The sequence below is a fragment of the Aulonocara stuartgranti genome, assembly GCF_965226115.1.
Source record: "Aulonocara stuartgranti genome assembly, chromosome: 20".
In the NCBI taxonomy this organism is placed as follows: domain Eukaryota; kingdom Metazoa; phylum Chordata; class Actinopteri; order Cichliformes; family Cichlidae; genus Aulonocara; species Aulonocara stuartgranti.
Genome location: NC_138956.1, coordinates 89407 through 106717, shown reverse-complemented (window position 1 = coordinate 106717; position 17311 = coordinate 89407). Strand labels below are relative to the sequence as shown.

The following is a 17311-nucleotide window of genomic DNA, read 5'->3' as shown; positions in this document are numbered from 1 at the left end:
CGGTCCCCGAAGGGGGCCGGGCTCCAATGCACTGTCCATACCTGCTCCCATCCCGGGCGGCAAGGCCCCCCACGGCATGCCCCAAAAGGCTGTGATCGTCCAACGGACCGGTGATGATGTCCCAATCCGTCTCCAGAAGTCACCCACACCTAGGTTTTCACTATAATCCTTATGTTATTGTATTATCTTTTTATTGTCTCATTAATTTGACCTCATTGTGTATTTTGATTTTTTAAGGTAATATTTAAGGACACATCATCAGTAGTGGACCCTGGAATCATCGGATGTTTCGGCCATTAACACTAGACATCCTCCTCCAAGGAAGGCCCTCCCAAGGTTGATCACGCCTTGGAGTGTGTCATCAATTAAATAAGATAATAGTAATTAAGTAATGCCTTTCTGGGCTTTAATTTTTAAAGTTTCTAAGAGGCCAATCAGGCCCTGTCAGGTTCAATCGCCTTTTAGAGAGTTAATTAGGCCCTATTTGGGTTCATGGCAATCTAACGTATGTCCGTGACTTTGAGAATTTCACTCAAGAGCCACCCCGGGCGGTCTGCGCTTGGGGGGACGAAGGCAGTGTCCAAAGGTCGCCTGCGAATGCCCCAGCCGCGGAGACATGGAGGTCTCCGATTGATTGCATGTCTGCGCTTGGGGGGACGAAGGCAGTGCCCGAAGGCCGCCTGCGACTACCCCAGCCACGGAGACACGGAGGTCTCCGATTGATTGCATGATCCATATGTCCTGCTTAACTCACAATTATTAGCTTTTAACTTATGCAAATTAAAAGTATTAATATCATCACATAAATGCTTCTCCTTCATTCGTTTCCTATATTTTTGTTATCATGTATTCCCACATACCTGCACCTTGTTCTACAAATGAGACTTCCTCCCTGGCCTGTCTGCCACCTGCTCTCTGTGCTCCATGTGCTCCGTCTGGTTTGACTTCCTGGTTCCCATCCTGCACTTGGTCGATATCCAGGGCAACCACTGTTGTGTCCTTGAACTGCCATCTTGAAATCCAGTCGCCATCTTGGATCATTAGCTTTAGCCATAGCTCCATGTTAGCTTCCATATTAGCATCAACAAAACTCAATATAAAGTTAACTAATCCCATGTACATATTGTCCTTTATCATATGTCACTGTCATATAATTGTTAGCATTAACTTAGCTGTGTGGTTAGGGTTAGGACCGGCGAGGGGGCCGGGACACCCCCAGCCCAGTGGCCAAAAAACCCCCTGAGGAAGCCCCCAGGGAACCCCACGCTACCCAAGCGGGCGGACAGGCGGCACTGGCTGGTTAGGGGAAACTAAAGTTGGGAGTCCGGTCCCCGAAGGGGGCCGGGCTCCAATGCACTGTCCATACCTGCTCCCATCCCGGGCGGCAAGGCCCCCCACGGCATGCCCCAAAAGGCTGTGATCGTCCAACGGACCGGTGATGATGTCCCAATCCGTCTCCAGAAGTCACCCACACCTAGGTTTTCACTATAATCCTTATGTTATTGTATTATCTTTTTATTGTCTCATTAATTTGACCTCATTGTGTATTTTGATTTTTTAAGGTAATATTTAAGGACACATCATCAGTAGTGGACCCTGGAATCATCGGATGTTTCGGCCATTAACACTAGACATCCTCCTCCAAGGAAGGCCCTCCCAAGGTTGATCACGCCTTGGAGTGTGTCATCAATTAAATAAGATAATAGTAATTAAGTAATGCCTTTCTGGGCTTTAATTTTTAAAGTTTCTAAGAGGCCAATCAGGCCCTGTCAGGTTCAATCGCCTTTTAGAGAGTTAATTAGGCCCTATTTGGGTTCATGGCAATCTAACGTATGTCCGTGACTTTGAGAATTTCACTCAAGAGCCACCCCGGGCGGTCTGCGCTTGGGGGGACGAAGGCAGTGTCCAAAGGTCGCCTGCGAATGCCCCAGCCGCGGAGACATGGAGGTCTCCGATTGATTGCATGTCTGCGCTTGGGGGGACGAAGGCAGTGCCCGAAGGCCGCCTGCGACTACCCCAGCCACGGAGACACGGAGGTCTCCGATTGATTGCATGATCCATATGTCCTGCTTAACTCACAATTATTAGCTTTTAACTTATGCAAATTAAAAGTATTAATATCATCACATAAATGCTTCTCCTTCATTCGTTTCCTATATTTTTGTTATCATGTATTCCCACATACCTGCACCTTGTTCTACAAATGAGACTTCCTCCCTGGCCTGTCTGCCACCTGCTCTCTGTGCTCCATGTGCTCCGTCTGGTTTGACTTCCTGGTTCCCATCCTGCACTTGGTCGATATCCAGGGCAACCACTGTTGTGTCCTTGAACTGCCATCTTGAAATCCAGTCGCCATCTTGGATCATTAGCTTTAGCCATAGCTCCATGTTAGCTTCCATATTAGCATCAACAAAACTCAATATAAAGTTAACTAATCCCATGTACATATTGTCCTTTATCATATGTCACTGTCATATAATTGTTAGCATTAACTTAGCTGTGTGGTTAGGGTTAGGACCGGCGAGGGGGCCGGGACACCCCCAGCCCAGTGGCCAAAAAACCCCCTGAGGAAGCCCCCAGGGAACCCCACGCTACCCAAGCGGGCGGACAGGCGGCACTGGCTGGTTAGGGGAAACTAAAGTTGGGAGTCCGGTCCCCGAAGGGGGCCGGGCTCCAATGCACTGTCCATACCTGCTCCCATCCCGGGCGGCAAGGCCCCCCACGGCATGCCCCAAAAGGCTGTGATCGTCCAACGGACCGGTGATGATGTCCCAATCCGTCTCCAGAAGTCACCCACACCTAGGTTTTCACTATAATCCTTATGTTATTGTATTATCTTTTTATTGTCTCATTAATTTGACCTCATTGTGTATTTTGATTTTTTAAGGTAATATTTAAGGACACATCATCAGTAGTGGACCCTGGAATCATCGGATGTTTCGGCCATTAACACTAGACATCCTCCTCCAAGGAAGGCCCTCCCAAGGTTGATCACGCCTTGGAGTGTGTCATCAATTAAATAAGATAATAGTAATTAAGTAATGCCTTTCTGGGCTTTAATTTTTAAAGTTTCTAAGAGGCCAATCAGGCCCTGTCAAGTTCAATCGCCTTTTAGAGAGTTAATTAGGCCCTATTTGGGTTCATGGCAATCTAACGTATGTCCGTGACTTTGAGAATTTCACTCAAGAGCCACCCCGGGCGGTCTGCGCTTGGGGGGACGAAGGCAGTGTCCAAAGGTCGCCTGCGAATGCCCCAGCCGCGGAGACATGGAGGTCTCCGATTGATTGCATGTCTGCGCTTGGGGGGACGAAGGCAGTGCCCGAAGGCCGCCTGCGACTACCCCAGCCACGGAGACACGGAGGTCTCCGATTGATTGCATGATCCATATGTCCTGCTTAACTCACAATTATTAGCTTTTAACTTATGCAAATTAAAAGTATTAATATCATCACATAAATGCTTCTCCTTCATTCGTTTCCTATATTTTTGTTATCATGTATTCCCACATACCTGCACCTTGTTCTACAAATGAGACTTCCTCCCTGGCCTGTCTGCCACCTGCTCTCTGTGCTCCATGTGCTCCGTCTGGTTTGACTTCCTGGTTCCCATCCTGCACTTGGTCGATATCCAGGGCAACCACTGTTGTGTCCTTGAACTGCCATCTTGAAATCCAGTCGCCATCTTGGATCATTAGCTTTAGCCATAGCTCCATGTTAGCTTCCATATTAGCATCAACAAAACTCAATATAAAGTTAACTAATCCCATGTACATATTGTCCTTTATCATATGTCACTGTCATATAATTGTTAGCATTAACTTAGCTGTGTGGTTAGGGTTAGGACCGGCGAGGGGGCCGGGACACCCCCAGCCCAGTGGCCAAAAAACCCCCTGAGGAAGCCCCCAGGGAACCCCACGCTACCCAAGCGGGCGGACAGGCGGCACTGGCTGGTTAGGGGAAACTAAAGTTGGGAGTCCGGTCCCCGAAGGGGGCCGGGCTCCAATGCACTGTCCATACCTGCTCCCATCCCGGGCGGCAAGGCCCCCCACGGCATGCCCCAAAAGGCTGTGATCGTCCAACGGACCGGTGATGATGTCCCAATCCGTCTCCAGAAGTCACCCACACCTAGGTTTTCACTATAATCCTTATGTTATTGTATTATCTTTTTATTGTCTCATTAATTTGACCTCATTGTGTATTTTGATTTTTTAAGGTAATATTTAAGGACACATCATCAGTAGTGGACCCTGGAATCATCGGATGTTTCGGCCATTAACACTAGACATCCTCCTCCAAGGAAGGCCCTCCCAAGGTTGATCACGCCTTGGAGTGTGTCATCAATTAAATAAGATAATAGTAATTAAGTAATGCCTTTCTGGGCTTTAATTTTTAAAGTTTCTAAGAGGCCAATCAGGCCCTGTCAGGTTCAATCGCCTTTTAGAGAGTTAATTAGGCCCTATTTGGGTTCATGGCAATCTAACGTATGTCCGTGACTTTGAGAATTTCACTCAAGAGCCACCCCGGGCGGTCTGCGCTTGGGGGGACGAAGGCAGTGTCCAAAGGTCGCCTGCGAATGCCCCAGCCGCGGAGACATGGAGGTCTCCGATTGATTGCATGTCTGCGCTTGGGGGGACGAAGGCAGTGCCCGAAGGCCGCCTGCGACTACCCCAGCCACGGAGACACGGAGGTCTCCGATTGATTGCATGATCCATATGTCCTGCTTAACTCACAATTATTAGCTTTTAACTTATGCAAATTAAAAGTATTAATATCATCACATAAATGCTTCTCCTTCATTCGTTTCCTATATTTTTGTTATCATGTATTCCCACATACCTGCACCTTGTTCTACAAATGAGACTTCCTCCCTGGCCTGTCTGCCACCTGCTCTCTGTGCTCCATGTGCTCCGTCTGGTTTGACTTCCTGGTTCCCATCCTGCACTTGGTCGATATCCAGGGCAACCACTGTTGTGTCCTTGAACTGCCATCTTGAAATCCAGTCGCCATCTTGGATCATTAGCTTTAGCCATAGCTCCATGTTAGCTTCCATATTAGCATCAACAAAACTCAATATAAAGTTAACTAATCCCATGTACATATTGTCCTTTATCATATGTCACTGTCATATAATTGTTAGCATTAACTTAGCTGTGTGGTTAGGGTTAGGACCGGCGAGGGGGCCGGGACACCCCCAGCCCAGTGGCCAAAAAACCCCCTGAGGAAGCCCCCAGGGAACCCCACGCTACCCAAGCGGGCGGACAGGCGGCACTGGCTGGTTAGGGGAAACTAAAGTTGGGAGTCCGGTCCCCGAAGGGGGCCGGGCTCCAATGCACTGTCCATACCTGCTCCCATCCCGGGCGGCAAGGCCCCCCACGGCATGCCCCAAAAGGCTGTGATCGTCCAACGGACCGGTGATGATGTCCCAATCCGTCTCCAGAAGTCACCCACACCTAGGTTTTCACTATAATCCTTATGTTATTGTATTATCTTTTTATTGTCTCATTAATTTGACCTCATTGTGTATTTTGATTTTTTAAGGTAATATTTAAGGACACATCATCAGTAGTGGACCCTGGAATCATCGGATGTTTCGGCCATTAACACTAGACATCCTCCTCCAAGGAAGGCCCTCCCAAGGTTGATCACGCCTTGGAGTGTGTCATCAATTAAATAAGATAATAGTAATTAAGTAATGCCTTTCTGGGCTTTAATTTTTAAGTTTCTAAGAGGCCAATCAGGCCCTGTCAGGTTCAATCGCCTTTTAGAGAGTTAATTAGGCCCTATTTGGGTTCATGGCAATCTAACGTATGTCCGTGACTTTGAGAATTTCACTCAAGAGCCACCCCGGGCGGTCTGCGCTTGGGGGGACGAAGGCAGTGTCCAAAGGTCGCCTGCGAATGCCCCAGCCGCGGAGACATGGAGGTCTCCGATTGATTGCATGTCTGCGCTTGGGGGGACGAAGGCAGTGCCCGAAGGCCGCCTGCGACTACCCCAGCCACGGAGACACGGAGGTCTCCGATTGATTGCATGATCCATATGTCCTGCTTAACTCACAATTATTAGCTTTTAACTTATGGGTTAGGGGAAATCAAGTTTGGGAGTCCGGTCCCCGAAGGGGGCCGGGCTCCAATGCACGGTCCATACCTGTTCCCATCCCGGGCGTCAAGGTCCCCCATAGCATGCCCCAAGAGGCTGTGATCGTCCAACGGATTGGTATGATGTCCCTATCCCGTTTCCAAAAATTACCCGTAGGTAGGTCATTGTTATGATTATTATTATTATTTTTTTGTTGTTTTGTGTTTTAATGTTGTGCTTCTGTGTCATTGGGCCGTCGCGACGTTTCGGCCGGTTTAGGCCTTCCTCAGGCTGGCCCAACGTGTGCGTCTGTGTGTTGTGTGTGTGCCTCTCTTGGCTTTTATAGTGTGCTGTCTCCTCCCACTCTTGGGTTTTCCGTTTCATTCTTTTTCTGTTTGATATTCTTAATGTCTTTGTCCTTTCTTTTCTTTGGCTTTCTTTGTTTTTATATTTTTTAATGGCACCCCCTTCTTAAATGTCCTTTCCAGTATTTGTCTTACGTTATTTATGGCACCCCCTTCTTATTTGTCCTTTCCTTTGGTTTTTACGTGACTTAATGATTTTATTCCTTTCTTTGTAACCATCCTGTCCCACCTTCCTTTGTCCTTGTTATGTCCTCCTCTGTGACCTTTTGTGTGATGTCCAATTGTTTTATGTCCTCCAAGTCCTCCTTATATTTTTCTGTCCCGATTATGTGTTTCTCGTTTTGGTTTTTTAGTGTTATGTCCAATTGTTTTGTATCCTCCAAATCCTCCATTTAATTTCTTGTCCTAATTATATGTATGTCTTTATTGACTTTTGTGTTTTGTCCAATTGTTTTGTGTCCTCCACGTCCTCCTTTTATTGTTTTGTCCTAATTACGTGTTTGTCTTATTGACCTTTGTATTATGTCCAATTGGTTTGTGTCCTCCAATCCCTCCTTTAATTGTTTTGTCCCAATTATGTGTTTGTCTTTATTGATTTTTGTATAATGTCCAATTGTATTCAAATCGTATGTGGTTAGGGTCAGGATGTGTTGTGTCCAATTGTTTTTATGTGTCCTTAGGGTTAGGATTGGTGAGGGGGTCGGGATACTCCCAGCCCAGTGGCCAAAGAACCTCCTGGGGGAGCCTTCAGGGAACCCCGCGCTACCCAAGCGGGCGGACAGGCGGCACTGGCGGGTTAGGGGAAATCAAGTTTGGGAGTCCGGTCCCCGAAGGGGGCCGGGCTCCAATGCACGGTCCATACCTGTTCCCATCCCGGGCGTCAAGGTCCCCCATAGCATGCCCCAAGAGGCTGTGATCGTCCAACGGATTGGTATGATGTCCCTATCCCGTTTCCAAAAATTACCCGTAGGTAGGTCATTGTTATGATTATTATTATTATTTTTTTGTTGTTTTGTGTTTTAATGTTGTGCTTCTGTGTCATTGGGCCGTCGCGACGTTTCGGCCGGTTTAGGCCTTCCTCAGGCTGGCCCAACGTGTGCGTCTGTGTGTTGTGTGTGTGCCTCTCTTGGCTTTTATAGTGTGCTGTCTCCTCCCACTCTTGGGTTTTCCGTTTCATTCTTTTTCTGTTTGATATTCTTAATGTCTTTGTCCTTTCTTTTCTTTGGCTTTCTTTGTTTTTATATTTTTTAATGGCACCCCCTTCTTAAATGTCCTTTCCAGTATTTGTCTTACGTTATTTATGGCACCCCCTTCTTATTTGTCCTTTCCTTTGGTTTTTACGTGACTTAATGATTTTATTCCTTTCTTTGTAACCATCCTGTCCCACCTTCCTTTGTCCTTGTTATGTCCTCCTCTGTGACCTTTTGTGTGATGTCCAATTGTTTTATGTCCTCCAAGTCCTCCTTATATTTTTCTGTCCCGATTATGTGTTTCTCGTTTTGGTTTTTTAGTGTTATGTCCAATTGTTTTGTATCCTCCAAATCCTCCATTTAATTTCTTGTCCTAATTATATGTATGTCTTTATTGACTTTTGTGTTTTGTCCAATTGTTTTGTGTCCTCCACGTCCTCCTTTTATTGTTTTGTCCTAATTACGTGTTTGTCTTATTGACCTTTGTATTATGTCCAATTGGTTTGTGTCCTCCAATCCCTCCTTTAATTGTTTTGTCCCAATTATGTGTTTGTCTTTATTGATTTTTGTATAATGTCCAATTGTATTCAAATCGTATGTGGTTAGGGTCAGGATGTGTTGTGTCCAATTGTTTTTATGTGTCCTTAGGGTTAGGATTGGTGAGGGGGTCGGGATACTCCCAGCCCAGTGGCCAAAGAACCTCCTGGGGGAGCCTTCAGGGAACCCCGCGCTACCCAAGCGGGCGGACAGGCGGCACTGGCGGGTTAGGGGAAATCAAGTTTGGGAGTCCGGTCCCCGAAGGGGGCCGGGCTCCAATGCACGGTCCATACCTGTTCCCATCCCGGGCGTCAAGGTCCCCCATAGCATGCCCCAAGAGGCTGTGATCGTCCAACGGATTGGTATGATGTCCCTATCCCGTTTCCAAAAATTACCCGTAGGTAGGTCATTGTTATGATTATTATTATTATTTTTTTGTTGTTTTGTGTTTTAATGTTGTGCTTCTGTGTCATTGGGCCGTCGCGACGTTTCGGCCGGTTTAGGCCTTCCTCAGGCTGGCCCAACGTGTGCGTCTGTGTGTTGTGTGTGTGCCTCTCTTGGCTTTTATAGTGTGCTGTCTCCTCCCACTCTTGGGTTTTCCGTTTCATTCTTTTTCTGTTTGATATTCTTAATGTCTTTGTCCTTTCTTTTCTTTGGCTTTCTTTGTTTTTATATTTTTTAATGGCACCCCCTTCTTAAATGTCCTTTCCAGTATTTGTCTTACGTTATTTATGGCACCCCCTTCTTATTTGTCCTTTCCTTTGGTTTTTACGTGACTTAATGATTTTATTCCTTTCTTTGTAACCATCCTGTCCCACCTTCCTTTGTCCTTGTTATGTCCTCCTCTGTGACCTTTTGTGTGATGTCCAATTGTTTTATGTCCTCCAAGTCCTCCTTATATTTTTCTGTCCCGATTATGTGTTTCTCGTTTTGGTTTTTTAGTGTTATGTCCAATTGTTTTGTATCCTCCAAATCCTCCATTTAATTTCTTGTCCTAATTATATGTATGTCTTTATTGACTTTTGTGTTTTGTCCAATTGTTTTGTGTCCTCCACGTCCTCCTTTTATTGTTTTGTCCTAATTACGTGTTTGTCTTATTGACCTTTGTATTATGTCCAATTGGTTTGTGTCCTCCAATCCCTCCTTTAATTGTTTTGTCCCAATTATGTGTTTGTCTTTATTGATTTTTGTATAATGTCCAATTGTATTCAAATCGTATGTGGTTAGGGTCAGGATGTGTTGTGTCCAATTGTTTTTATGTGTCCTTAGGGTTAGGATTGGTGAGGGGGTCGGGATACTCCCAGCCCAGTGGCCAAAGAACCTCCTGGGGGAGCCTTCAGGGAACCCCGCGCTACCCAAGCGGGCGGACAGGCGGCACTGGCGGGTTAGGGGAAATCAAGTTTGGGAGTCCGGTCCCCGAAGGGGGCCGGGCTCCAATGCACGGTCCATACCTGTTCCCATCCCGGGCGTCAAGGTCCCCCATAGCATGCCCCAAGAGGCTGTGATCGTCCAACGGATTGGTATGATGTCCCTATCCCGTTTCCAAAAATTACCCGTAGGTAGGTCATTGTTATGATTATTATTATTATTTTTTTGTTGTTTTGTGTTTTAATGTTGTGCTTCTGTGTCATTGGGCCGTCGCGACGTTTCGGCCGGTTTAGGCCTTCCTCAGGCTGGCCCAACGTGTGCGTCTGTGTGTTGTGTGTGTGCCTCTCTTGGCTTTTATAGTGTGCTGTCTCCTCCCACTCTTGGGTTTTCCGTTTCATTCTTTTTCTGTTTGATATTCTTAATGTCTTTGTCCTTTCTTTTCTTTGGCTTTCTTTGTTTTTATATTTTTTAATGGCACCCCCTTCTTAAATGTCCTTTCCAGTATTTGTCTTACGTTATTTATGGCACCCCCTTCTTATTTGTCCTTTCCTTTGGTTTTTACGTGACTTAATGATTTTATTCCTTTCTTTGTAACCATCCTGTCCCACCTTCCTTTGTCCTTGTTATGTCCTCCTCTGTGACCTTTTGTGTGATGTCCAATTGTTTTATGTCCTCCAAGTCCTCCTTATATTTTTCTGTCCCGATTATGTGTTTCTCGTTTTGGTTTTTTAGTGTTATGTCCAATTGTTTTGTATCCTCCAAATCCTCCATTTAATTTCTTGTCCTAATTATATGTATGTCTTTATTGACTTTTGTGTTTTGTCCAATTGTTTTGTGTCCTCCACGTCCTCCTTTTATTGTTTTGTCCTAATTACGTGTTTGTCTTATTGACCTTTGTATTATGTCCAATTGGTTTGTGTCCTCCAATCCCTCCTTTAATTGTTTTGTCCCAATTATGTGTTTGTCTTTATTGATTTTTGTATAATGTCCAATTGTATTCAAATCGTATGTGGTTAGGGTCAGGATGTGTTGTGTCCAATTGTTTTTATGTGTCCTTAGGGTTAGGATTGGTGAGGGGGTCGGGATACTCCCAGCCCAGTGGCCAAAGAACCTCCTGGGGGAGCCTTCAGGGAACCCCGCGCTACCCAAGCGGGCGGACAGGCGGCACTGGCGGGTTAGGGGAAATCAAGTTTGGGAGTCCGGTCCCCGAAGGGGGCCGGGCTCCAATGCACGGTCCATACCTGTTCCCATCCCGGGCGTCAAGGTCCCCCATAGCATGCCCCAAGAGGCTGTGATCGTCCAACGGATTGGTATGATGTCCCTATCCCGTTTCCAAAAATTACCCGTAGGTAGGTCATTGTTATGATTATTATTATTATTTTTTTGTTGTTTTGTGTTTTAATGTTGTGCTTCTGTGTCATTGGGCCGTCGCGACGTTTCGGCCGGTTTAGGCCTTCCTCAGGCTGGCCCAACGTGTGCGTCTGTGTGTTGTGTGTGTGCCTCTCTTGGCTTTTATAGTGTGCTGTCTCCTCCCACTCTTGGGTTTTCCGTTTCATTCTTTTTCTGTTTGATATTCTTAATGTCTTTGTCCTTTCTTTTCTTTGGCTTTCTTTGTTTTTATATTTTTTAATGGCACCCCCTTCTTAAATGTCCTTTCCAGTATTTGTCTTACGTTATTTATGGCACCCCCTTCTTATTTGTCCTTTCCTTTGGTTTTTACGTGACTTAATGATTTTATTCCTTTCTTTGTAACCATCCTGTCCCACCTTCCTTTGTCCTTGTTATGTCCTCCTCTGTGACCTTTTGTGTGATGTCCAATTGTTTTATGTCCTCCAAGTCCTCCTTATATTTTTCTGTCCCGATTATGTGTTTCTCGTTTTGGTTTTTTAGTGTTATGTCCAATTGTTTTGTATCCTCCAAATCCTCCATTTAATTTCTTGTCCTAATTATATGTATGTCTTTATTGACTTTTGTGTTTTGTCCAATTGTTTTGTGTCCTCCACGTCCTCCTTTTATTGTTTTGTCCTAATTACGTGTTTGTCTTATTGACCTTTGTATTATGTCCAATTGGTTTGTGTCCTCCAATCCCTCCTTTAATTGTTTTGTCCCAATTATGTGTTTGTCTTTATTGATTTTTGTATAATGTCCAATTGTATTCAAATCGTATGTGGTTAGGGTCAGGATGTGTTGTGTCCAATTGTTTTTATGTGTCCTTAGGGTTAGGATTGGTGAGGGGGTCGGGATACTCCCAGCCCAGTGGCCAAAGAACCTCCTGGGGGAGCCTTCAGGGAACCCCGCGCTACCCAAGCGGGCGGACAGGCGGCACTGGCGGGTTAGGGGAAATCAAGTTTGGGAGTCCGGTCCCCGAAGGGGGCCGGGCTCCAATGCACGGTCCATACCTGTTCCCATCCCGGGCGTCAAGGTCCCCCATAGCATGCCCCAAGAGGCTGTGATCGTCCAACGGATTGGTATGATGTCCCTATCCCGTTTCCAAAAATTACCCGTAGGTAGGTCATTGTTATGATTATTATTATTATTTTTTTGTTGTTTTGTGTTTTAATGTTGTGCTTCTGTGTCATTGGGCCGTCGCGACGTTTCGGCCGGTTTAGGCCTTCCTCAGGCTGGCCCAACGTGTGCGTCTGTGTGTTGTGTGTGTGCCTCTCTTGGCTTTTATAGTGTGCTGTCTCCTCCCACTCTTGGGTTTTCCGTTTCATTCTTTTTCTGTTTGATATTCTTAATGTCTTTGTCCTTTCTTTTCTTTGGCTTTCTTTGTTTTTATATTTTTTAATGGCACCCCCTTCTTAAATGTCCTTTCCAGTATTTGTCTTACGTTATTTATGGCACCCCCTTCTTATTTGTCCTTTCCTTTGGTTTTTACGTGACTTAATGATTTTATTCCTTTCTTTGTAACCATCCTGTCCCACCTTCCTTTGTCCTTGTTATGTCCTCCTCTGTGACCTTTTGTGTGATGTCCAATTGTTTTATGTCCTCCAAGTCCTCCTTATATTTTTCTGTCCCGATTATGTGTTTCTCGTTTTGGTTTTTTAGTGTTATGTCCAATTGTTTTGTATCCTCCAAATCCTCCATTTAATTTCTTGTCCTAATTATATGTATGTCTTTATTGACTTTTGTGTTTTGTCCAATTGTTTTGTGTCCTCCACGTCCTCCTTTTATTGTTTTGTCCTAATTACGTGTTTGTCTTATTGACCTTTGTATTATGTCCAATTGGTTTGTGTCCTCCAATCCCTCCTTTAATTGTTTTGTCCCAATTATGTGTTTGTCTTTATTGATTTTTGTATAATGTCCAATTGTATTCAAATCGTATGTGGTTAGGGTCAGGATGTGTTGTGTCCAATTGTTTTTATGTGTCCTTAGGGTTAGGATTGGTGAGGGGGTCGGGATACTCCCAGCCCAGTGGCCAAAGAACCTCCTGGGGGAGCCTTCAGGGAACCCCGCGCTACCCAAGCGGGCGGACAGGCGGCACTGGCGGGTTAGGGGAAATCAAGTTTGGGAGTCCGGTCCCCGAAGGGGGCCGGGCTCCAATGCACGGTCCATACCTGTTCCCATCCCGGGCGTCAAGGTCCCCCATAGCATGCCCCAAGAGGCTGTGATCGTCCAACGGATTGGTATGATGTCCCTATCCCGTTTCCAAAAATTACCCGTAGGTAGGTCATTGTTATGATTATTATTATTATTTTTTTGTTGTTTTGTGTTTTAATGTTGTGCTTCTGTGTCATTGGGCCGTCGCGACGTTTCGGCCGGTTTAGGCCTTCCTCAGGCTGGCCCAACGTGTGCGTCTGTGTGTTGTGTGTGTGCCTCTCTTGGCTTTTATAGTGTGCTGTCTCCTCCCACTCTTGGGTTTTCCGTTTCATTCTTTTTCTGTTTGATATTCTTAATGTCTTTGTCCTTTCTTTTCTTTGGCTTTCTTTGTTTTTATATTTTTTAATGGCACCCCCTTCTTAAATGTCCTTTCCAGTATTTGTCTTACGTTATTTATGGCACCCCCTTCTTATTTGTCCTTTCCTTTGGTTTTTACGTGACTTAATGATTTTATTCCTTTCTTTGTAACCATCCTGTCCCACCTTCCTTTGTCCTTGTTATGTCCTCCTCTGTGACCTTTTGTGTGATGTCCAATTGTTTTATGTCCTCCAAGTCCTCCTTATATTTTTCTGTCCCGATTATGTGTTTCTCGTTTTGGTTTTTTAGTGTTATGTCCAATTGTTTTGTATCCTCCAAATCCTCCATTTAATTTCTTGTCCTAATTATATGTATGTCTTTATTGACTTTTGTGTTTTGTCCAATTGTTTTGTGTCCTCCACGTCCTCCTTTTATTGTTTTGTCCTAATTACGTGTTTGTCTTATTGACCTTTGTATTATGTCCAATTGGTTTGTGTCCTCCAATCCCTCCTTTAATTGTTTTGTCCCAATTATGTGTTTGTCTTTATTGATTTTTGTATAATGTCCAATTGTATTCAAATCGTATGTGGTTAGGGTCAGGATGTGTTGTGTCCAATTGTTTTTATGTGTCCTTAGGGTTAGGATTGGTGAGGGGGTCGGGATACTCCCAGCCCAGTGGCCAAAGAACCTCCTGGGGGAGCCTTCAGGGAACCCCGCGCTACCCAAGCGGGCGGACAGGCGGCACTGGCGGGTTAGGGGAAATCAAGTTTGGGAGTCCGGTCCCCGAAGGGGGCCGGGCTCCAATGCACGGTCCATACCTGTTCCCATCCCGGGCGTCAAGGTCCCCCATAGCATGCCCCAAGAGGCTGTGATCGTCCAACGGATTGGTATGATGTCCCTATCCCGTTTCCAAAAATTACCCGTAGGTAGGTCATTGTTATGATTATTATTATTATTTTTTTGTTGTTTTGTGTTTTAATGTTGTGCTTCTGTGTCATTGGGCCGTCGCGACGTTTCGGCCGGTTTAGGCCTTCCTCAGGCTGGCCCAACGTGTGCGTCTGTGTGTTGTGTGTGTGCCTCTCTTGGCTTTTATAGTGTGCTGTCTCCTCCCACTCTTGGGTTTTCCGTTTCATTCTTTTTCTGTTTGATATTCTTAATGTCTTTGTCCTTTCTTTTCTTTGGCTTTCTTTGTTTTTATATTTTTTAATGGCACCCCCTTCTTAAATGTCCTTTCCAGTATTTGTCTTACGTTATTTATGGCACCCCCTTCTTATTTGTCCTTTCCTTTGGTTTTTACGTGACTTAATGATTTTATTCCTTTCTTTGTAACCATCCTGTCCCACCTTCCTTTGTCCTTGTTATGTCCTCCTCTGTGACCTTTTGTGTGATGTCCAATTGTTTTATGTCCTCCAAGTCCTCCTTATATTTTTCTGTCCCGATTATGTGTTTCTCGTTTTGGTTTTTTAGTGTTATGTCCAATTGTTTTGTATCCTCCAAATCCTCCATTTAATTTCTTGTCCTAATTATATGTATGTCTTTATTGACTTTTGTGTTTTGTCCAATTGTTTTGTGTCCTCCACGTCCTCCTTTTATTGTTTTGTCCTAATTACGTGTTTGTCTTATTGACCTTTGTATTATGTCCAATTGGTTTGTGTCCTCCAATCCCTCCTTTAATTGTTTTGTCCCAATTATGTGTTTGTCTTTATTGATTTTTGTATAATGTCCAATTGTATTCAAATCGTATGTGGTTAGGGTCAGGATGTGTTGTGTCCAATTGTTTTTATGTGTCCTTAGGGTTAGGATTGGTGAGGGGGTCGGGATACTCCCAGCCCAGTGGCCAAAGAACCTCCTGGGGGAGCCTTCAGGGAACCCCGCGCTACCCAAGCGGGCGGACAGGCGGCACTGGCGGGTTAGGGGAAATCAAGTTTGGGAGTCAGGGGGTTAGGGTTAGGGGTTAGGGTTAGGGTTAGGGGGGGGTTAGGGTTAGGGGGTTAGGGGAGAAATAAGTTGGGAGTCCGGTCCCCGAAGGGGGCCGGGCTCCAATGCACTGGCCATGCCTGCTCCCGTCCCAGGCGGCAAGGTCCCCCACGGCTTTTTATTGTATTATCTTTTTATAGTCTCATTAATTTGATTTTAAAGTAATATTTAGGACACATCATCAGTAGTGGACCCTGGAATCATTGGATGTTTCGGCCATTATCACTAGACATCCTCCTCCAAGGAAGGCCCTGCCAAGGTTGATCACGCCTTGGAGTGTGTCATCAATTAAATAAGACAATAGTCATTAATTAATGCCTTTCTGGGCTTTAATTTTTAAAGTTTCCTAATAGTAATTAAGTAATGCCTTTCTGGGCTTTAATTTTTAAAGTTTCCAAGAGGCCAATCGGGCCCTGTCAGGTTCAATCGCCTTTTAGAGAGTTAATTAGGCCCTATTTGGGTTCATGGCAATCTAACGTATGTCCGTGACTTTGAGAATTTCACTCAAGAGCCACCCCGGGCGGTCTGCGCTTGGGGGGACGAAGGCAGTGTCCAAAGGTCGCCTGCGAATGCCCCAGCCGCGGAGACGTGGAGGTCTCCGATTGATTGCATGTCTGCACTTGGGGGGACGAAGGCAGTGCCCGAAGGCCGCCTGCGACTACCCCAGCCACGGAGACGCGGAGGTCTCCGATTGATTGCATGATCCATATGTCCTGCTCAACTCACAATTATTAGCTTTTAGCTTCTGCAGGTTTAAAGTACTAATAATTATTGACTTTTAGCTTCTGCAAGTTCAGAGTATTAATATCATCTCATAAATGCTTCTCCTTCAGTCGTTTCCTATATTTGTTATCATGTATTCTCACATACCTGCACCTTGTCCTTCGAATGAGGTTTCCTCCCTGGTCTGTCTGCCACCTGCTCCCTGTGCTCCATGTGCTCTGCCTGGTCTGACTTCCTGGTTCCCATCATGCACCTGATCGATCTCCAGGGCAACCACTGTTGTGTCCTTGAACTGTCATCATTAGCTTTAGCCATAGCATAATGTTAGCTTCCATATTAGCATCCATGAAACTCAATATAAAGATGACTAGTCCCATGTACAAATTGTACTTTATCATGTGTCACTGTCATACAATTGTTAGCATTAGCTTAGCACCTTGGCTTTCTTGTTAGCATTAGTTTAGCATTTTAGTTTTCTTTGTTTTTATTGTTTTAATGGCACCCCCTTCTCACATTCCTTTTTTGGTTTTCTTTGTTTTTATTGTTTTAATGGCACCCCCTCATCATATTTCCTTTCCAGCATCAGCTAAGCACCTTGGCTTTCTTGTTAGCACTGGCTTAGCACTCTAGCTTTCTTTGTTTTTATTGTTTCAATGGCACCCCCTCATCATATTTCCTTTCCAGCATCAGCTAAGCACCTTGGCTTTCTTGTTAGCACTGGCTTAGCACTCTAGCTTTCTTTGTTTTTATTGTTTTTTGTTTTGTTTTAATGGCACCCCCATCTCACATTCCTTTTTTGGTTTTCTTTGTAAGTGGTTAGGTTTAGGATTGGGAGGGGGTCGGGACACCCCCAGCCCAGTGAAGAAAGCCCCCAGGGAACCTCACGCTACCCAGGTGGGTGGACAGGCGGCACGGGCTGGATAGGGGAGAAATAAGTTGGGAGTCCGGTCCCCGAAGGGGGCCGGGCTCCAATGCACTGGCCATGCCTGCTCCCGTCCCAGGCGGCAAGGTCCCCCACGGCTTTTTATTGTATTATCTTTTTATAGTCTCATTAATTTGATTTTAAAGTAATATTTAGGACACATCATCAGTAGTGGACCCTGGAATCATTGGATGTTTCGGCCATTATCACTAGACATCCTCCTCCAAGGAAGGCCCTGCCAAGGTTGATCACGCCTTG

At 45.3% G+C, this 17311-nt stretch overlaps 1 long non-coding RNA gene across 8 annotated transcripts in view; it reads left to right on the top strand.

Moving 5' to 3' along the window:
* Positions 1–15363, top strand: part of LOC309697501 — a 38064-nt gene extending 22701 nt beyond the window's left edge. The window contains exons 2-3 of one of the 8 annotated variants that reach the window (XR_014273839.1): positions 6063–6251; positions 7120–15363. This is a non-coding gene — a long non-coding RNA (uncharacterized lncRNA). Of the gene's footprint in view, positions 1–6062 lie in introns of all 8 variants that reach the window. The other 7 variants (XR_014273840.1, XR_014273841.1, XR_014273842.1 and 4 more) reach the window with 7 other exon arrangements.
* The last annotated feature ends 1948 nt before the right edge of the window (positions 15364–17311 follow it).